At 39.6% G+C, this 16752-nt stretch overlaps 1 long non-coding RNA gene across 1 annotated transcript in view; it reads left to right on the forward strand.

Annotated features, from left to right (window-relative positions):
* The window catches only part of LOC148190457 (uncharacterized), a 140047-nt gene extending 134437 nt beyond the window's left edge, over positions 1–5610 (forward strand). Inside the window, exons 4-5 of the long non-coding RNA XR_015777501.1 lie at positions 2546–2630; positions 4455–5610. This is a non-coding gene — a long non-coding RNA (uncharacterized LOC148190457). The remainder of the gene's footprint in view (positions 1–2545; positions 2631–4454) is intronic.
* Positions 5611–16752: the final 11142 nt, after the last annotated feature.

The following is a 16752-nucleotide window of genomic DNA, read 5'->3' on the forward strand; positions in this document are numbered from 1 at the left end:
TTGCAGCTTGTAATCAGCAGAATATGATTTTCTTTTTGGGGTCATTTGTGTTCAGTCTTTCTCAGTTGTCTTTATAAATTGATGTTTACATTTTAAATTTTCAGTGGTACAGGAGTAATAGGAGTAGCAGATACTGGCACACAAGCCTAGAGCGCCCTCTCGCGGCTGTCAGTGAAAATAACGAACATGTGAAATTATATATTTTAATATATAAGTCGCACCTGAGTATAAGTCGCAGGACCAGCCAAACCATGAAAAAAAGTTCAAGTTATAGTCCGAAAAATACGGTACAATATAGTCTATGTGTGAATTTCCACTGGCTCCACCACGTTGTGGATCGACTCCGTCTCAGCTCCGGCAGCCTCCTATTTTTGCCGGATGCCGGACCACTCCGCATAAATTCTGAATTTAACACTGAGCAGACGGGAAATCAGACGGCGACACAACATTATAACATCCGATTAATTTTCAGAATAAAACACTCCATGTTTATGTCTGATCTTATTTCACTTAACAACATCAATAAAACGTCAAAATCAGAGCTTTTCAGAAGTCATTACCAGCAACACAGGGAAGAGAAGTTAATTATGGAGGTGGAAAACCACCAAATTATTTATGACACCACACATCCTTTTATAAGGACAACCATAGAAAGGAAATGGCGAGGAGCAACTTATTGGGAGTTATGGGAGTGAATCAACATCCCGATAATTAATCCATGGTGTGAATGGAGTTATTACTTTTTCTTCTGCACTGATATGATGCCCGTGATTCTGTAATTACCGCGAGAACTCCTCGGTCTCCCCACACTGGGCCCTGCCGGACTCAAAACACAACCAGTGGGGATTGACGGATGATGGAGCACAGAGCAAAACTGCAGCAGAGCCTTAACGCAACGCACATGCAACCGGTGGAAATCCGGGGTCAGATTTAACATATGGAGAGGTAGTGTAACTTCATTTTCTGCTCAGGACACCTTTACTCAACTAAGTCTTTTCATAGTAAATAGTTGTTTGCTGCAGTATCAGTGCTGTGAATATTGTTGCTCTGTTAATTTGAATGCTGTTAAAAGAACCTTTAAGCTGTTTAAGGGAATAGTCAGACATTGTTGCAAATGCGCTTATTTTCTTTCTTGCCAAGATTTAAATGAGAAGATCAAAACAACTTACATGTCTGTATGCTTAATACAAATCATCTACCTACAGCTCCTTAACTTAGCTTTGCATAAACTGGAGACAAGGGAAATCAGTTAACTAGTCTCTGTCTTTAGGTAACAAAAGTAATCTTGGAGTGTTTTCAATCATAAATAGGAGAGAAGAAGTTTCTGATACTAGCTGAGAATCAGTCTAGCATTACCTGTAACATAGGCCTAGCAATAATCAGCATAACATGTTGATTCATTAGCTTTACAGGTGTAGGTTGGCAGATTTTGGGTAGAGCCAGGCCAGCTATTCCTCCATGTGTCCAGTATTTGTGCTTAGCTAAGTTAGCCAGCTGCTGCTGCAGCTTCATATTTAACACACATATTTCTTTTACATTATTGGATTCTGAAAATTGAAAGCTGCTGCTTTATACTGCCAGACTTACCAGCAGTTTTTTTTTGCCATCCTTGCCTTTAGTGGGCCCTGAATATATGCTCTGCCTGCATCCTTTTGAACAAGAACCTGCAGGTGATAATTTGACAGATGAAAAGTGGTATTGATAGTTTAGCACTGAAAAATACAGTTTTAAGACATCAAGGTTGATTGTTAAAAGTGCTTTAAAGTCATCATTACTGTTAAAATCCATAGGCCCCCATTCAATACGATATCATTACTATTCTCTAAGTGAAACTCATTATGAAGACCAGACCTAAAATTAACTTGAAGACTTACCATTTGTATTTGAATTGCAGTTTATGACTAGTGAGCATCTTTGCTGTTGCCAGAGCATTTACTGTATGATTATATTGCCATTTCCATGGAATCTAAATGTCAAGAAATGGCAACATTTCTTGTTTTTGTCTGCTTTGTGCTCACAGTGAGAACGTTATGTCTAAAATGTAAATTACATCAACCGGAGTGTTTTTTTTTTTTTTTTTTTGGAAAACGTGTCAAGGAGAAAAAAAAAATGGATGGTTATATCACACAAATCCTAATACTTAAATTTTGCACTGACAGATAAGTGAACAGAAAACTGTTATTTCCTAATATGATTATAGCTTATGTCAAAAAAAAACCAAATGGTTTGTAAAGCTCTGCGGCTTAACACCGGCTTCATCAGCAGTCACAATGGCAGATTTATGAATTAAGCATGGCAGGGTTAGCCACCCTCATTTCCATGACTACTGTTCCTACTGGCAGCGGTCGCCCTCACTGGGTGGTTAGGTTGGGAGTGTGTGTGTGTTTGGTGACAGAGTCATTCATCTCACTGACACTTGTCAGAACCCGGCTGACCTACACCCATCTAAAGGTTTCTAATGAGCGAATCCATAATTTGGCCAATGTCTGCCAAGGGCTGCAGAATAGCCATCACTGATTGGATGACCCCTCTGATCTTTCATCAGGTGACCTGGGGCTTGCAGCAGTAATCGGCAGGTTGTGGCCATGGTCAAAGAGGCTAGCACTTTTGGATGCACTCTGGATGTTGAGGTAAGGACAGCAAATATTTGTATTGTTTTTCAAAACAGCATTTTACAGCATATAGGGATACTCAACTTATGGCACGCAGGCCAAATCTGGCCCCTGATAGGGTGTCGGCTGGCCCTGGAACCATTGTCTAATTCACAATTAAAATTAAAATGATTCACACCAGGAATAGTTTCTATACTTTTAGTTTACACAGGGTGCCAGAGTGCATAAAATAGAGCTTGTTAATCAAAAAAAGTGCCAGTAGAGCATACCCCGCCACCCTCTATAGAGGTCCTAGCTAAGCACGTAATATCCTAAAATCCTAGAAATGTCCTAAAATTCTATAAACATCCTAGAATCCTGGAAGCATCCTAAAATCCTAGAAATGGCCTAAATTCCTAGAAATTTCTTAAAAACCTAGAAACATCCTAAAAGCTGAGAAATTGTCTGAAATCCTTAAAAACGTCCCAATATCCTAGAAATGTCCTAAAATCCCTAAAAAGACCTAAAATCATAGCAATGAACTAAAATCCTAGAAGCGCGCTAAAATCCTTGAAACATCTCAAAGTCCTAAAAATGTTGTAGAAATGCCTTAAAAGTTCTAAAAACTTACTAAAATCCTAGGAATGTCCAAATGGTCCTCAAAACATCTTAAAATCCTAGAAACATGTATGGGGCTGCTGTGGCTGGCCCCTGGCATTCTGTCATTTTGCAAAAGTTGCCCCCAAGCAAAGCAAGTTGAATGTCACTGGTCTAGAGTATTTGTATCACAACAAAAGATGGCTACACAGTACTGTATGTGACTACAGAAAAGCAGGAATCAATGACTGTAAAGTCCCACTGTCACAGGGGAAAAAACAAGTCACATTCCTGCCTCACTTTGTGTTTTGTCACAAATATTCCCACTTGTCTCCCTTTTTTTCGTTGTTGTTCCAATCATGATGAAATCTTTGCGAGGTGAGGAAATTCAGTCAACTATTTCAGCCCAGCCAAAAAAGGTTCTAGGGACTGAGAGACATGTAGCCGCTTTGGGCTTTGGGTTGAAGTCATTTCAGAACGGTAATTTTCCCCTTTCTCGCAAGCAGGTTACCTATAACCATTCTGTCAGCTTTCTGAAAAATCCTCGGCAGGGGATTGCCAGCTATAAAGTGTGCATTAAACACATCTATCACAGATCCAGATCATTGGCTGGGACTGGCACTAGTGTCCAATAATACAGTCTGTTTTCTCCAATTTCAAATGACAGACAGGGAAATGGGGACAATAAACACGTTTCACCTCCTCACACACACTCTGTCTCTCTCAGACCGAGGCTCTCTATTGTTATGGTTTAATCATCACATGTATCTCTTTCATATTGAACACGAAGGGTTTTCAGTTTAGCTCAGCTATGAATATGTTTCCTATTTCTATTGTCATGAGAAGAAAAAAAATCGTAAGTGTTGATGGCCTGTTTTGTTCTTTTATTGTATCGCTGCACTTTCTCTAACCTCACCACCGGGAATGATTTGCGTATGAATGTGTTTTTATGTCTCACCATTTTAATTCTGCTGCAGACAAACCTTGGGCCCTTTGAAATGGGTCCGTAGCACATTTATAGGTGTGCGTCTTAAACAAAATAATGGATTTGCACAGGGGAGGACAAAGAGAGGGCTCTTCTTTCAGGTGAAAAGAGGAAGGCTGGTAGAGACAGGTTGCTTGAAGAGCTGTGGGATTATTCCACTGTTTCATGTTGAACGTTATCATGGGCAGGCAGACTGATGTGGACTAAAACCAGCAATGCATCACAACACCTAACCAAGGTCAAGCACTTTCTCTCTGACTCTCTCTGCCTGTCTCCTCCAGTGGTAGGGAGATTTGTTCAGGAAAAAGTGAGATGAAATGTCAAGAGCAGAGTGATTGCCTGGGAAAGGGAGATCCTAATTAACTCTCTCTGGTGGAGATCTCCCTCTACCTCTCATATGGCGTGTGCCCGTATGAATCTTTCATCTCATCCTCCTTGCCTCGCCCCTGAGGACACGGCGCCGCTCGCAAAGCTAACCAAAGGACAGACGGATACAACGAAAGCAAAGGTCAAAAAATAAACTGTTTGTCTATGAATGACAGACTCTCTCATGGGGACGGAGACTGACAGCAAACCAATCCCTACAGGACTAAATCCAAAGCACAAGCAAAGAAGAATTGGCATCAACTAGTGGCCTGTCATACTGTAGTTAAAAAAAGGATATTGACCAAACAGTAGCTTCCATAGTCAGTACCATGGAAACTGTGATTTGTTTGGGTTCTTATTTACTGTATAATAAATACTTCACTTTGAGAAAAGAGTAGAAAAGAGTAGGAATTGATTTGTGCAAGGTACAAGGTGGATTTATTAGTCATTTTTAAAACATGGTTTTAAAAAATGAAATTAAAATTTGTCCTTGATCCCTCTACATCTTTGGAGTTGCAGGATGAGTTGATTAAAATTAACAGCTACTATGAAAAATTCCTTTCAGTTGCTTGGGCATGGTTTTCTGCAGTGTTTTTTTTTAATTTGCATCAGAGTCTTGTGTCCTGTTGGCTCTGAAGAAGGTCTGCCAATCCATGGCACTAGCTTGAACTGGGGTCTTAGGGGTTAATCATGTCTCTGTAAGGATGCGTGCAGAGCAGTCTCTGATTTCCCGAGTGAGCCTTAATTGCATCTCATCCACTCTATTCCCCTGCGACCAGAAGAAGGCTTGGTAGAGGAACAGCTTTTGGTCTAAGTCAGTTCAGCCTTGCCCTGATGTTGGCTCTCCTCCCTCTCTTTGTCCAGCGCTTTCGGTTTTGTTTCTACCCTCTGGTGTGACTGACTTCTTGGCAAATGCCATTGGTGGAGATCCTTTCGCGGTCTTCTGCATTCAGTCCCACACAAATTTTCCTGATGTTAATGAGTGCTTCTCTATCGTAGTAAAGTTGTGCTTCAGCAGAAGGACACATGGAGTCGAAAAAAGGAAAAAAATAAAGCAATAAGTAGCAACGATTTGAGGAGCTACTGGCCTCTGCATCTACATGCGCTGCCATCATCATGGCAAAGTGATGTGCTTGTCAAGGCCTTTGAAATGTGCTGTGCTGTTTTTCTCCTTTTCATTTTAAGTATACTATGGTTTTTCTTTCCTCAATGATTCAGACAAAAAAATGTTAGACATTACCCTGTGCTATTGTGCTTTGTTTAATATAGCGATATATAGCATTAAAGTGCTAACTCATACATCTTCAAATTGTTGAAAATCTGTGAAAAAAATACAACATAAAACAACATTTAAGAATTATAGGGATATATTTCATATGCTCTGTGGAAACTTATAGTAGCTTCCTAACTTCACATTGCTTGTTCAATATAGTTATATTATTCCTGTCTGGCTGCTCCTATTGACTTCTTTTCCTGTAAAGGCCCAGTCATGTGATGACTAGTAAAGTTGACACCCATTCTGCAAAAATCCCACAGGAATACGGTGACCCACAGGATTCTCAAAAAATTTCAGCCTCTAATACAGAGGGATTAACAGGCTAGTTCCTTGTTTAGAAAAAAAACCCAGAGTTTACATAGAAGATGGCCTTTCTTTGGTTTGAAAGAGAGAACCCGTGGAGGACGTCAAACAAAGCATGTTGTCTTAGACTCTGGAAAACGATGAGAACCAGGAGGTTTCGGAGCTGTCGGAGGTCCACAGAGGAGGTTTCTCAGGAGACGGATCATAAGCAGCCTCCTGCAGAGTTCAGAGATCAAAGCCAACCAATTATACCCGAACATAGCCTACACTTCTCTGTATTCGTGCCCTGCACTGAATGACTGAAAGTGCACTATTGCTGCTGGCTGGTGTATCCTTTTAGTTTTTTTTAGTTGTTTTTTTTTTTTATTACAGTCTCTCACCTCTCACAATGCATGTGCAAATACTACAGACGGTATAGTATGTGTGCATTTTTACTTTGCAAATAAAGAGATTTGGATCCTCATTTAGGTGTAGCAGCTAAAATATCTGATAATGTAAAGAAGCATTTATCTAAATAATAGCGTGGGTTAAAATCATTGACCTGCATTTATTGTGGGTGTAAACACTAATCTTTTATTCATCATTTCCCGTTTAACATTCCATTTATCTTATGAGTTCATATACTTATTCATTTAGCAACATGCTAATTCTGGCAACATAAATCTAAACAGATCTTCACTTATGCCCAGCTGAGGCATCTGACGAAACCAATCATGTATTAAATTGATGGAGCCCTTCATTGCTCAGTATATTGAAGTGGGCCCTATCTATAAAGGTCAAGTGCTTCACTGAAATGTACTGAGGTGCCAAGAAGTCATCCATCAAACAAGACACGGATGTGGCATGCATGGTTAATGAAGGCAGGCCAGCCATCACATGTATCATCTGGGCTTTGTGTTGATGGATGGGAGCTGCACAGATTCCTGTAAAAAGCATCTCCATTATTATAATCATTACTATAAGTACAGTGGAGATTATTACAAAATGGATTGTAGCTGAAAGTCTTATTTTTATACAGGACTGGATTTAGTTTCCTTATCTTTATAGAATTTGGTAGGGTTTGGTATATCGATCTGTGCCTGCTTAGGCAGATTGGCAATAAGCTGATACAGAACCATGTTTCTAAAATTATGCCGAAATGAGGCATGATGAATGAGTCAATTTTTCTGTCTGCATATTGCTTGATGCACATTAAGACAAAATAAACAGTAAAAACCCAGTAAATTACTGCCCTGCTTCTGGTCTGAGGTAGGACTTGATTGAATGAGAAGCCGTCTGGAAAGCGAAGAGTCTTCCACTGATGTTTATCGAGGAGGATATTGAAACGGGAATGGGCTCTGTATTATTTGATTTTCTGACTGAGCCATGTTTCCCTCCCTCTTGGTAAAATTGCATTTCCTGCAAGTGTGCATACTTTGTTGAAATCTTGCCTTTCAATTTGCATCAATGTCCATTTTTAAATCGGGAATAGTGTGTACATTTACAGTACGTGAAATGAAAAATCACATTTACATTGGTGCAATATGGTCATTGATGCATTTCAAAACAATACAACCAAGCAGCACAGACTTAATGTACAAGTTGATATACAGTATATTATGTATTTCAATATCCATGCTGTTTGCTGAAAGCATCCTACTACATTACAGTGTTTGCTTATATTTTCTTTCTGCATTAAATTGCTTGTCTACAGTGATCTTATTTAAAATATCAACCTGCATCGTGCACCTTCCTTTTACTTTGAAGCCTTCCATATAAACACACAGGCTATTAGCATAAACCCTGTTTCCACACAGCTGTGTGGGAGCAGCACACTCCTGCATTGTGTCGGTTATGAAATGACAGGAGGTAAACCCTTGTACACAGTAGGGATGTCAACAGGTAAACAAGTATTTCACCTATATAAAGAAGGCCCTCACATAAAACTAGCCAATCCATTCAGTAGAAAGATGCAAATTCTTTTGAAATTAGTGCTACATGACCAGAGGAAAAAAAAAGAGAAAAAGGGTGCTTTTGCTCAAGAGGTAAAAACACTACAACTACCTCTGGTGGGTGACGAAATGTGGAATGGTCCATGTGAAACAATGGTGGCCAGCCAGATCTCTTATTACAATTAAACAGTAAGCTAAAACATGTTTCTGAAAACATTTCGGGTGAGAAATATGCACTCAGTAACAGAATCCTGGGTCATGGCTTACTTACTGTTTTAACCATTTTCACTGTGCAGTAAGCAGTATGGTGCTCAAATCCTGTACACAAACTCCTGGCAAAACTGGACATTAAATTATATTTTTGAAAACATTTTAGGCGAGAAATAGGCAGTGTAGTAACAGAATCTTGATATACATTTAAACAGATTCCGGTCCGAGCTTGAGAGACAGAGAGAGGGGCAGGTGTGTCTCTTGATTAGCTGTTTTCTTTTTGAGTCTGTGGTAGGGCTGGCAGACCATACAGAAATGTGGAAGTACAGCCTATAGTTCAATCAACAGCCCCAACAGCCCGCAAAACACCACCAAATGATGTTTATTATGTCTTATTATGTCATTCTACCCAAAATGTTTTGTTACAAAGCGGTTTGAAAATCATCTAAATTAAAACATTAGTTAATGAACTGCATAGAATATTTTTTCCTGGTCTATAGGAAAATTTTGCTACTCTTTGGCTGGACCGCAGCATGCAGTTGCAGCGCTATGCATGGGGTTTTGAGCGAGTGAGTGAGTGAGTGAGAGATAGAGGTAGGTCAGTGTGACTGAGATGTGATGCAGCTGTGTCCCTATTCCCTATTGTTCTTTCACATTAAATAGGCGCGGAAACGGTGGACAAGCTGACAGAAGCTGATGGTCCTGTATTAATTTCACATTATTCCTCATTCTCTGTAAGCAGTGTAACATGGCAGCATGGTGAAAAAAAAGCAAGATAGACGGCTAACGAGACGTTTGCAGTTCTGTCAGTTTTGGACGGAGAAGAGTGAGAGGATCATCTCATCAGTTTGTTTGAGGAACAGCCGTTTCTGTAACACACAAGCCTACATTTATTTAAATGTAATTAACTGATACGTGTCACAGTGTCTGAATGGGTGGTGCTGCCATTATGAAGAGAAGAAGAAAATCACGCACTGATTAATACTGAAGTGAATATTACGTGTTACAGTGTTGGCCAATGTGCCGCCGCTGCGAGCTGCGAACTGCGAACTACAGAATGACTGAGAAACAAATGGAGACTGGAGGTCGAGCAGTGGGCAGGTTACCCCCTTACTAACAAAATTAGCCCATGTACTCAGGTTTGTCAAACAAGGGTAAACCAGCTAAATATTCAAGAGACTGCATTACCATTGCCAGTAGCAGACCTGTGAACACAGTGTTGCAGGAGATGAGTCTGCCTTTCTGTCAGCGTGTGTGTGTGTGTGTGTGTGTGTGTGTGTGTGTCTGTGTGTGTCTGTGTGTGTGTGCTGTTTTGGTGTGTCCATGCAGTCACGGCCAGAGAACAGATAAACAGTAGACATTAGAAGGAACAGGTCTGGGGAAACTTTACGGTGGTTACTTCTCTTCATTTATCTCTAACTTATTTAGTCTCTCTTTTTAACTCAGTGTAGACAAATATAAATTGATGTTTGAGCGCTGCTTAGGAGGACATGGAGGGTAATTAGTGACAGCACGTCATTGCATCTCGCCAATGTAGGAATGTTGTGTTCCCATCAATGCTGATTGGAGCCAGGGGCAAAAAAATACCTGTGTCTACCGCAGAGTCATTCGACCCGGGTGTGAATGCCGATCATATGCATTCTCATTGCATTAAAAAGACTCGGGTGTTTTCAGTTTTGTTTTTTTTTTTGTGCAGTGGGAATGGAGCTTTAATGTGGCAGGCCGACAATCTGTCAGCAAAGCCAACAGAAAATAAAGTATTTCACAACATTTATATCATAAAACATTAAAAATGTTATCACCTCTAAATGAGTAGCGCTTTAAAATACAGTGCTAAAGCTCACTGAGCCAGTGGAGGGCAAGACTAAAGTTCATTTTGAAAATCACGTCCTGCCTTTCTTAGAAATTAACCACTTAGTCACCAGATGATGAGTGTCTGCCTCTTGAAAGCAAAATTAACCGAAATTGACTTCCCTAGCTAAAAGACATTTACAACACAAAACAGTAAAATTTCAACACCTGTAAATGAATAGAGCTTCGAAATGCAGCACTGAAGCTCAATGAGGCAGTGGAGCACAGGACTAAAAGGAAAGGCCGTTTTGAATTTCACATTGGTTTTTTTTTTGTTCTTAAAAATGAACTGGTAAGTTACCCTTTAATGAGCACTGGCCAATGGAAAGTGAAAATAACCAAAACTGATTTCCCTAATACACAGTTTCAGCAACGGATGTTAAAGTGTCTCTTGTGCCTTTGTCTCTAGCTCCCACACCTCTGCAGGACTTTAGGAGCTGCCACCATCAGTTTCAGCCTTCTGAGGAATTACTGTTGTTTATGTTTTTTTTAAGAATTCAGCATCAAAAAAGGTATAACAAAAAAGCAACTTACAATGATGAAAAAAATAGAAAGAATGAAATGTTATCTCTGCTGGTCTTGTAGGCTTTGTTTACCACTGTGTATGCTTACAGATTAGGGACTGAATCTACAAAAAGAAAGACCTTTTTATCTGCTAACAGAGTGCACAGTGCTTTTATGCTTGAGAAAACATACTGCTTTAATGCTGAGGAGAAAAAAAGGATCAATCTCGACCAATTCTTGGCCAATCCTGTGGTTAGCCTGTAATTTGGGGGTTCCCAATTCTCTGTGTCTGTATTCATTTGTCTTAGTGAAATGCCATCTCCAGTCGGGACTTACTGCAGATGCAGTTGTTTTGGCACTGTGCCTGGCACTTAATCATGCTGGTAATGCTCCATTTAAATTAACTTGACGGTGGTATATTTGGTCTGCTGGTGGCTTTTAGATTAGAGAATTGGACTGGCGAGAATGTTGACAATTAGAATCTGCAGACCAGCTGGACAAATGTGGGTAGAGAAAGCAAATGTTCCCCGCCTTTTTCTCACATACTGTCATCAAAGTGCCCAAATTCAAGGGGACTAGCACTTCCATATTGCTTTAAACCCATCTGCTCATGTGTTACTACTCTGCAGCTGAAGAGGTTTTGGTGTCAGTTAGGGAAGCCCCGATCATTTTTTTTTTTTTTTGTCCAGACTCCCTTTTAATATTGGATTTCTGCCAATACAGTTCTAGTTGGATACTCATGTTTACATAGCAGCGGAAGATATGCAGTGTTGATTAAATATGTATCTGGCACATTGAAGTAACAGGTGTAGCCTTCTAAATTTGGCACATCCTATTTTTCACAAGCTTCTTGATCCAAATACAGTGGGAAGTGCTTATGGTGATCATGGATACAATTATCAGCTCATGGTTCACGAAAGTTGGGACAGAATATTACTATATAAATGCTATTTAATTAATTTGTTAATAAGTATCAAGGAGTGACATTTTCTGTCTGATAAGCTGAATAGTTTTTCATTTTGTGGGTAATATTGAGAGTTAGATGGGAAAATTAATACCACTCTCATATCTGTACACTAAATATCAAGTAGCCAGCAGCCGGTTAGCCTGGTTCAGCATAAAGACTGCAAATACAGAAAACAGTTAGCTTGGCTCTGTCCAAAGTTCAGGAAGTATCTTTTTTTCCAATCCATTTTGATGAAACCATGTCCACTTTTACAAGATGAAAGAAGGCTAGCAGCCTACCATCTGGGTATGCAGGGAGTTGGACCATGGCTCAAAGAGGCATCTAATAGCTACACCTTGAGTTTATCCGTGGCTTTTAACACCACCCTTGCAAAGCACACGGAGGAACTCTTCTTCTCTTATTAGACAGGATGTTGATTTTTGATTCCCGTTTCTTCTCAATGCATCTGTCTTTTCCGCATGTTTAAGCCTTTCCTGTGTTTATCTGTTTATAACATTTGCCATCTGAATTTGAGTTGCTACAGCAGTTAGAAGGAAACTTTGCCAATTTTCAAATGGCTATGCCATCACAGCCTGTGCAGTGTTTGCAGAGGAATGATGTTTAGCTTTCCCCTGTGCAGAGAGTGTCCAGAGCTCTCTGCTCATTTGTGGGCAGAGCTCTCTGTAGCATGCAGACACTGCCTATATTGCAATGACACAGAGTTGGTTGAAAATCGGAAATGTTCCCCTTAATGTCTTCAATCAAACTATTGAAACATTAAGAGCTGGTTACAATAACACTGCTATCCTACATTCTTTATGTGTGGTGCCAGCCTACAGTTTACATTTAAGGCTCAATTTTAGCAAGACCACTGTAGCAGGAAAACAGCCACATCAAAACCATATATGGATGCCTTGTGATATGTTTTGGGTACTGTTTGTGCCATTAGTTGCATTAAAGAAAGATACAATAGCCACCGTTTGATGTCACCAGTCAAAAAAAGTTGCAAGTTGCATAAAACCTCATCTCTTTACCCACCAAGAGCTGGAAAGCTAAGGCAATATGTGGTCTTGTTTTGCTTCTTTTCATATCACTTATGTTTTCTTGTGTTTACTATTCCACTAAAGGGGGGATGTAGCTTTACATTTTTTGTCCTTTCATGTTGGATTAGAGGCAAACTGGACACGTAAGTATTGCCTCTTAAGGAACGAGTGATAGTACAGGAGAGAATGGGCAGGGGCTAGCTGGTAAGCATGTTCATTTCAGCAGATATCTTTGCAAAAAAAACATAGATGTTGTTAACATAACCTCAAAACTGTTTACTTTTACACATTCTGTTGATAATGTTAGTTAATTTTTTGAATGTTTTAAACAAAAATTCTTGCTGTATCTCCCACATTACACCTTTAAAACGCAATAATTCACTGCTGCTGGAAATTATGTTTTGAGAAATGGGTCTATAATGTTGAAAAATAACTGACGTGAGAAAGAGTTGGTATATGATAAAGTATAATTTCACCACAACACCTAGAATGCATTGGCCATGATAACAAATGTGTCTTTAGGGTGTGCTGTGGTTAGATTTAAAAACAGCACATATGACTGTCTGCAGCAATAAACTTGAAAAAAAACAAAAAACAAAAATGCTACAACTAAAGGTAAAATGATGTTTCAAGTGTTTTAAATGGGATTGAAATGCAGACTTGTAGTCTAACCAGATTTGTGCTGTTCCCATCCCCGCTGTAGTCTCTGGCCTCACCAGGGAGTACTGTTAAGAATCTGCAACTGTGTTTCCTCACATCTTCCTCCCTCTCTTTAATCTCGACCTGAGTGTTTGGTTTTACAGTGAGTGAAGTGTGTCTTCTAAGCCTCGGTGAAGGAGAGACAAGGTTCTTTGAGTCCCAGCAGATCTGAGATGTTTCTGATGAGACCCCTTAACAAACTGCACCCTTATTTGAAGCTGCACATAAAGTTAGATCCTGACGTCGGCAGGATGCAGCAATATGCTTCTTCATGAACTTTTTGTGAAAGTTTTGTTCATTTGTTGGGATTTCTTTTTTACTATCCACATTCTTGACAAAAGGACACTGAAAACGAGCAGCAAGCTGAGCATGATTGCATTAGAATGATGTTTAAATGTATTATCACATGTGGTCTAATTTCTTTGGAATTAAACTTTAGTTAAAGCCTCCTGTACAATAAGTTTTAAGTGTTTCAATCATGAATATTGGATTAAGCACAGAGACAGAATAAGGCGTCTCCCAGTTGGACATCTGTCCTACCTTGTGGCTTATTGCTTCCTTTTATAAGAGAGCAGGTCTTACATTAATGAGGTCTGTGTACCCAGGATGCTTCAGGCCAGCATTGACTTTTAGCTGTTTACTTGACCGTCTTCTTCTGTCAGGCCAGACGAGACTTTATGATGTCATTAAACATTAGCATCGGACTGCTGAAGGACTTGATCTGGTCACTGTAACTGTGGGCAAATTAGCAGCGAGACAGACAACGAAAGTACTGCAGGGCTTACAGCAAATGAAGAATGAGGCCTTGCTTTCATGGTTCGGTGTTCTGCAGTGTTATCTTAATATTAAAAAAGAAAGAAAATTGAGATCTGCCAGAGTAAAGGTTAAGGCTCTTGGGAAAAGTGGCTTCAATACAAAATGGTTTATTTTTATGTTGTTTTTGACTGGGATCTGGCATCTGCAAAAATAATAGAATTCAGCAGAGCAAAAAGATTAAATTAGACAAACCTTGCCTGAACAGAACAGAGAAGAAATACAATGAATAAATACTGCTTCAAGTAGTCACACAGTGATGTGCTTTATAATAAACAACAAGTTGCTGTACTCTGTAACAAACCCGGCGCTGATCATAAATCCAGTTATGTCAAAAAGTAGGACACATTAATTAATGTCCTGTCTAAACACAGAGGACACTGTTCACACACATTGTGTTGTAAAGTCATTAAAGACAGGATTTCACAGTTCTCTTCTTCCTATTTTGACTGAGGCCCTTTTCCTCTTTTCATGTTGTTTGTCAGTTCGGCACATTTCATAAAAGTTTAGATGTTCAGTGTGTAGCAAGGTGGAATGTAAAGGCATGGAGGTGGATGGTAGTGAATGGGCAAGAAGCAATTCTTTTTTTTTCTTTTTTTTTCTTGTTCATGTCCCTTTGTGGTCATTGAGTGGTTTTGTGTCCCTTCTCTGAATTTTGAAGTTTTATGCGAGTTTTTGCAAACTTTTTGCACCCCTCTGCTCAACCTAATAGTCTTATTTTCCAACATAGCCATACAGTATTCAAAACATGTCAGAACCACATTGAGAATGATAATTTGATGGAAACTACAGGGGCTTAATATGTCTGTGTTTACCTCAGGCGTTTTGATTTCCTCTCACAGTCATGAATATCTGATGAACAGTTGACTGTACATTTAGAAAATAATATGTGTTTGCCTGTGATAGACTTCTAACCATCACATAATGTTTTCCTGCCCCTTTGCCGTTTACCCAATGCATGCTCGGATAGACTTCCGACCACTGTCATCCCACACCAAACACAAAAGCAGCAGGATTTTGATTTCAGTACCCAGCAATAATGCCAGAGGATGTCAATAGAGTAATCTTTCTCACATTTACCAACCCAGCCAATCAGTGTTGCTTTATACTAAAAGGTCAGCAAAAATTGTTAAAAAGGAATAGCCCCTCACATCTGTATCTAAGGTTTACCAATGTAAGGGCCTGCTGATTAGATTACCATTTGCATTTCACTGTTAACTAAATAATGCAATTTCTTGTGAAAGTGCGGTGTGAATGCTGGATGTCGAAAAGCTAACACTAAACTGAATTGCTGGCTCAAAAATGTGAATTTGTTGCGAATGCTTGATTATTACTTCCTGTGGTAACGAGATTTCCTGCTGAATCAGTGCCTATACCTGAATTTAATTTAGACAAACAGGGTAAATCAATGGCATCTCAGTCAGAGGTATCGGAATACTTTTCCCTGTTACAACCCAGACTTTTGATTTAATAAGGCAGCTGCTTCTATACATACAAAATGAACACAGTGTCACTTTGAATACTACAAATATTAGAAAATCAATCTTGAAAATGGGCTGTGATGTTGCAGCGAAAAATCAACATTAGCCCATGCTCAGACAGCATGTCATTGAAAACATGTTTTCCTGGTTGATCTGTTAGCGGCCAGTCCCGCGGGCCTCTTCTGATGTCCGTCTGACACTATCTGCTATACTGCAGTCAGACAAGCAGACTACATGACTAGGAAATCAACCAGGAGACACTATTTTTTCTGCTTGATAACATCTCCCTGCCGCTTTGCCTAGCCGCCATAGCATTCAGCAGCTGCTATTCAGCACTCCATCCTATTCATTCACAACCCACAGAGGATAAGAGACAGACAGAGTGTGTGCCACATGCATGTGAAAGCAGTTGAATGTGAGACTCATCTGATAATCGGCTCAAAACGGTAGGGGATACGCCAGGTTTGGTAATATTATAGCAGGTAATACCACTCTTTATGGGCAGAAGTAGATAGAGATAGACAGCCAAGCTAACATGTGGCAGCAGTAAAATGAATAGCAAGAATATAGAGTCGATTGTATGGAGACTAAAAAAAATGGTTCCTTGATTTCATATGGAAGTAGACAAAAGCAGTTTTTTATTTTTTAGCTGGAGACCATCAATTTTGCAGTCTGAATTATGACAACTTGCTGGCAGGTTTTCACAGCTGTAGCTAGCCATGTTTTGCAGATTTTCAGGAAGTGGAAACAGGAATTTCGGCCCATACTGCTTAAGCAGTGAAGCACAGTGAAAATGGACACTAAATAAAAAATTTTAAAAAAATCTAAAACTAAGCAACACTAATCAAATACACCAAGATTCTGTTACTGAGTTACATATTTCTCTCCTGGAATGTTTTCAGAAACATGTTTTAGCTTACCGTTGAACTGTAATTTAAGATCTTCTCAAACTGACAAGCTCACATTACGTCACCCACCAGTGTTAATTAGTCTGGTACAGAGGAGTGCATTCTGGTAGTTGTAGGTTTTCTCCTTCCCTCAAGAGCATCCTTTTTCTGTTTTTCCTCTTGTCACATAGCATAGCACCAATTTCAAAAGTATTTGTGTTTTCCTACTGCAAAGATGGCCTAATTTAATGTGAGGACCCTCTTTATAT

Source organism: Plectropomus leopardus, chromosome 1, assembly GCF_026936395.1.
Source record: "Plectropomus leopardus strain MGB_pleo_1.0 chromosome 1, ASM2693639v1, whole genome shotgun sequence".
Classification (NCBI taxonomy): Eukaryota; Metazoa; Chordata; class Actinopteri; order Perciformes; family Serranidae; genus Plectropomus; species Plectropomus leopardus.